The sequence below is a fragment of the Ochotona princeps genome, chromosome 7 (assembly GCF_030435755.1).
Source record: "Ochotona princeps isolate mOchPri1 chromosome 7, mOchPri1.hap1, whole genome shotgun sequence".
NCBI classification, from domain to species: Eukaryota; Metazoa; Chordata; class Mammalia; order Lagomorpha; family Ochotonidae; genus Ochotona; species Ochotona princeps.
The window spans coordinates 44,659,803-44,665,802 of record NC_080838.1 but is presented as its reverse complement, the minus strand read 5'-3'; positions in this window follow the sequence as shown (position 1 = coordinate 44,665,802).

The following is a 6,000-nucleotide window of genomic DNA, read 5'->3' as shown; positions in this document are numbered from 1 at the left end:
GCCGGGATTAGAACCGGCGCCCATATGGGATCCTGGAGCGTTCAGGTGAGGATGTTAGCTGCTAGGCCACCGTGCCAGGCCTGATTTATTTGTTTTTTTTTTTATTGAAAAGTCAGATATACAGAGAGGAGGAGAAACAGAGAGGAAGATCTTCTGTCCAATGATGCACTCGGAAGTGGCTACAAAATCTGGAGCTGTGCGGAGCTGAAGCCAGGAGCTTCTTCCAGGTCTCCCACATGGGTGCAGGGTTCTAAGGCTTTGAGCCATCCTCAATTGCTTTCCCAGGCCACAAGCAGGGAGCTGGATGGGAAGTGGAGCTGCTGGGATTAGAACCGGTGCCCATATGGGATCCTGACACGTGCAAGGCGAGGACTTTAGTGGCTAGGCTACCATGCCAGGCCCAATTTAAATGCATTTTATGTTTAAATTCATATCATAATGTCCATGAAGAGAAATAACCCTTGAAATTTTTTTGAGGAAAATACACTGAATAGATAACAATCACCCACCAATTTGAATAATTTTAAATTGTATTTCTTTACAGATTTTTTATTTATGTAACAGAGATTAAATAGCATTTTAAGCAAAATTGTAGATCTATTAGCTTATTTCAATGGCTTAACTGATTGAGACCCAGTTTCACATTGTGAAGAAAAATGTAATAAATATTCCTGAAGTTAGAGTTTATGCCCCCAGAGTGTATATTTTCTGTATCAATAATTATAACTAATCTTTCATCTTTACTTTGGTTATTATTTAAATATATGTGATGGCCCTTTTATAGCTAGTTCTGATCAAAGAGTCTTGATAAAGCTTAGAGGTAGAGGAAATGTTGGAGTGTCAATATGGTAGGGAAGGATACTGTTTGGATTGCAGACACACCACATTTGAATTCTAGTTACAGTCTTGGGTAGTATCCTATACAATCTAGTATTGTTTAATGTGCCAGAGAAGTTGCAAATAATGGCTGATTCACTTGAGTCCCTGCCACCCGTGTGGGAGACCCAGATGGAGTAGCCGGTTCTTCTTTAAGACACTGACTGCTGTGTAGTGTGCAATGATTTTCTCCCAAATGTTGGTTATTTTTTCTTTTTGTTGATCTTTTCCTGTTTACAGAAGCTTTGAAATTTTATATAGTCCCATTTCTTTTACCTTGACTACTTGTGCTTTTGGTGACCATTTTAAGTCTTTACCAATGCCTATCTTGTAGATTTTATAAATAAACATTTTGCTTGGAGAAAAATTAAATCAATCATTAGCAAAATGTAGAAACCTCTGCTTTAGAAGTTTCGATACTTTCAAGTGGGAGACATCACAATGACCAGCTTCAGTAACAGGTTGACCCCCAAGTTTCCATGTTTGGTTGAGCAAGCAACATATCCACTGGGTTGGAAGTACACATTAATTCTCCTGTATATGCTAGAATACTAAATTATTAATTTGAACTTTGGAAAGTTGGATCAACTCAGATTGAATCAAACTGATATTTCCTAGGCAGTGATGAAAGCATAATGCCATTAAGTTCTTATAGGTGTTTATTGAAAAGAGTTACCTGCATTTATTGAAAGATTGAATTTTCCCCCCTAAGGAACACTTTTTTTTAAAGAAACACATAGGGACAGCAGCCTAGTGGCTAAATCCTTGCCTTGTATGCACCAAGATCCCATATGGATGCTGGTTTGTATCCTGATTGCTCCAGTTCCTGCTTGTGATGTGGAAAAGCAGTAGAGGATGGTCCAAAGCCTTGAAACCCTGCACCCCAAATGGGAGATCCGAAAGAAGCCCCTGGCTCCTGGCTTCAGATTGGCTCAGTTCTGGCTATTGTGGTCCGAGAGTTCACTTGGGAAATGAACCAGGGGTTGAAAGATCTTTCTCTCTGTTTCTCCTTCTCTCTGTAAATGCAACTTTCCAATAAAAAAAATTTGAAAAAAAAAAAAGAAATACATAGGTAAAACATCAATTTATAGAATACAATATCCACTGAGGCGTACAACACAAGATGGAACCTTAAGTAAGCTATAAAAAGGAAAAGTGACTTCAGCAAAAGTGAAACTGATTCATTAACTACAACACAGCTAAGCATCTCACACCAGGGTATTTTGTGTCTTAAAATAAGCTTCAGTTGGTATAAAGAAACAGAACAAGTGAAAAACAAAACTAGTACTTATGTATTATCTTGAGTAAAACATAGGCAAATTATAAAAAAATGTATCTGCATTACCCTGTCTGGTAGTCACTGGTCAGACTCATGAGGATAGTCAGATTTAAATATGGTCAGGCTTAATTGAGTTGAACATTAAATGTTAAATATAGACTGAATTTTAATCAAAATGAAAAAGAAAGCAAATATTACATGAGCAATTTTACACTTATTTCGTTAATTGATAAGTAATTTCACATGCATGCATGTGTGTATATAATCAGGTATGAGAAGTTGGTTAAGATATTCTCTCTAAGTGTTGTACTATTTTCAGTCATCTTCACAAACTAAATCTTTCAGATATTGCACTGGGTGGAGCATACCTGGTTCTTAGAGCCAAAATTTTCAGGCCTGAAAAGGGACTGAATGATGTTAGCAATTTATTTTCAGTTTGCTCAGGGCAGACCCATTCCTGTTCAGAGCAGCAAACAGACCCCATTTCCCATCAGTTGTTAATTAAATTGAATAATTATTATTGAAAACTGTTGTGCACATTGCAAAGACTGTCCTCAACAACAGAAGTAAAATTCAATGCTACCTCAGCACAAATCAATTCTTTTTTTTTTTCATTTTCATTTTCTTTTTTATTTTTTCCTTTTTAAGCGATTTATTTATTTATTTTTATTGGAAAGTCAGATTTACAGAGAGAAAGATCTTCCATCCCCTGGTTTACTCCTCAAGTGGTCCCAATGACCAGAGCTGAGCTGATTCGAATCCAGGAGCCAGGGGCTTTTTCTGGGTCTCCCATGTAGATGCAGGGTCTCAAGGCTTAGGCCATTCTTGACTGCTTTTCCGGGCCATAAGCAGGGAGCTGGAAGGGAAGTGGAGGAGCTAGGATCTCAGCCAGCGCCCATATGGGATCCTGGTGCATGCAAGATGAGAACTTTAGCCATTAGGCTAATTTGCCGGGCTCCACCAATCAGTTCTTTACAATTCACATTGTTGAAGGATTTTCCTTGTGTGTGGTACTGTTAGAGCTTAGAAAATACAATATTCAAAATACAAATGTATAATAAACCTACAGATAGACTTCAGAAAAAGAATTATATGAAGTTTGATTCACTGTAATTCACTTTGTAAAATACATTGCATACTTAAAAATGTGTCAGAAATTATTAACCTATTATCACAACAAGCTTGAGTTACATAGTATCATCTTGCTCAAGTAAGAAAGTTTAGGCTTAAGGAAATAATTCAGCTATTTTTTGAAGGACCCACACTTAACATTCTGATTTCACCAACCAGTATCTCATTTTGTTGTCTCCGAATATTTGGAGAAAGAAGTTTGTGGTGGATGAGCAGCATAACTGAGGAGGAAAGTAGTATGTAACTGGGAAAAATTAACTGGTGTTACGACACAAGTCCTTTAGTCACAGCAAAACTAATTCTTACTATCTTAACCAGTTAGCCAGGTTTTTAAAAATTATTTTGTTTTTGCTTCCTTTTTAGTTTTGTCTCTGGGATGCTTTTGGCTTGTTCACTTGTAGGTTTGCTCATTATTGGGAAAGTAGTTATATATTAATAAAATAATATTTTGAAAGAACAGTAAGACAAAAATATGTATTTTCGTAGCTTCAGTGGTTTGGGACCATATTTATGCCCAGAACCATTTGGACTTTTATATCATTCACAGGTCATACAAAATTATAAACTTCAAAATTAACTTGCTGTAGATTTTTTGAAATATGAGTCCTGCCTGTGATTGCCTTGCCTGGGGCCAGACAAAATACCAAACCTTGGTTTATAATCACATGAGTAAAGTGTTCATTAATCAATTAGTTTTGAATCTGTTGTGCACCATGTAGTCCTTTCTTTTTTTTAAAGATTTGTTTTTATTACAAAGTCAGATATACAGAGAGGAGGAGAGACAGACAGGAAGATCTTCCGTCCAATCCGAAGCCGGGAACCAGGAACCTCTTCCGAGTCTCCCACATGGGTGCAGGGTCCCAAAGCTTTGGGCCGTCCTCAACTGCTTTCCCAGGCCACAAGCAGGGAGCTGGATGGGAAGTGGAGCTGCCGGGATTAGAACCGGCAACCATATGGGATCCCGGCGCGTTCAAGGCAAGGATTTTAACCACTAGGCCACACCGCCGGGCCCTGCGCACCATGTAATCCTAACATTTGCAAATATGTGAGACTGTAATTGAACTAGATGAGTATTAAAATATTAACGATTGAAAAAATTTTTTTTTCTGTAAATAATATTTGCTTAAAAAATTTAAGGGAGATTGCATGTGATATGTCAAAAAGTTTTCATGGAAATATTTTTAGCATATTTACAAACTCAAATAATTTCTTATAATGGAGGATACACTGAGTGAAGAAGTCCTGATGATAGACTTTCATAATTTTGAACAAAAATGTATTATTGCTAAGCTCAGGAAATGGTGGTGCAAGAAATATAGGGGACAGTGTGTACAGAAAATAACTGTGAGGATAGGAACTGTATACAAGTAACAACAATTCAGAGATCAAAACAAACTTTTTCATATGTGCCCCGATAAATTTTGATACCCTTCTTTGCTAATTGTGTACCAATTATTTAGCCCCTTTTTAATCTAAATTTGTTTAAGTGTAAAAGGGAGACATTACCAATATCTGCTTTTTAGGATTGTTGTGTTAAAGGAGGTACAGTTATCTCACAAAGATCTTGTTCCTGATACCTATTAGCAATTAATGTCAGCTATATTCTTGATTTAATATAGATGATAAATAGGAAAGATTGTTTCTCTGCACCATTATCAACCATTCATTTCTGTTTTTAGAAACATCAGATTCATTTACTAATGAAGTATATTTATCTAATAAAGTATACTTATATACAGAAGCAATCATAGTAATTAATGTCATGTTTAGAACCATATGTTCTTGTGATGCAAAAGATGATGAGATTCATCTAAAGAATTCTGCCCAACATGAACATCATGTTAGTTCCAAAGATAAATAACATGTAAAATTTTAAAATTTTAGAATGTTCTGTGGCTGTTGAAAAAGTGAAGAGAACAAGAACGTTTAATTTCAGTATTATACTTCATTTAACCCAACACATCCAAAATATTTTAAGATAAAATATTTAAAGATAAAATTCAAGATATTTAAACATTAGTGCATTTTAATCTCTTCAGTTATTGAAATCCATTGTTCATCTCACATTTATAGCAAGTTGAAATGTATTTCTAGTTCTCAGTAGTCACATATTCCTAATGTCTTCTATATTGGTTGAGAAAGATCTACATTGAAGATATGAGTATAACTAAAGCTGTAATGTCATCAGGGAAGCCACAGAAAGGCTGGGACCAAGCACAAACACTGTAGTCTACAGTGGGTGATTCCTGGCTGATTTTTGAGCTCAGAGAATTTGTAAAATTACTATTCTTATTTGCTCAGTTTTTCTGAAAGCATGCATAAAATAGAAATTTAATTTTGCAGAGTAGTTATTCAATGTGTTTGGTACATTACAATAATTATTGTAGAAATATATTGCTTTGTTTTTAAATTTTTTTTATTTTGGGTTTTATGGTACAATTCCATAGGGTCTGGGATTCCTCCCCCTAAACTCCCATCCAACTGATTTTCCCCATATTATTACAATAGTATAGTCCTTCATAAGCAGTCATAAGTCCATCAGTCTGTTATTTAAGTGTGCCCTGACATTGCTGGTACAGACAATGTCAGACAGTCCAGCATCCCATTGACCAGACATGTCCATTGAGAGTCCATCTCTGATTTGGAAGTAGGGATGCATATTGCATTGTGTCTTCACTTCTGACTACGATAGTCTCTATTACGCCATCACTATA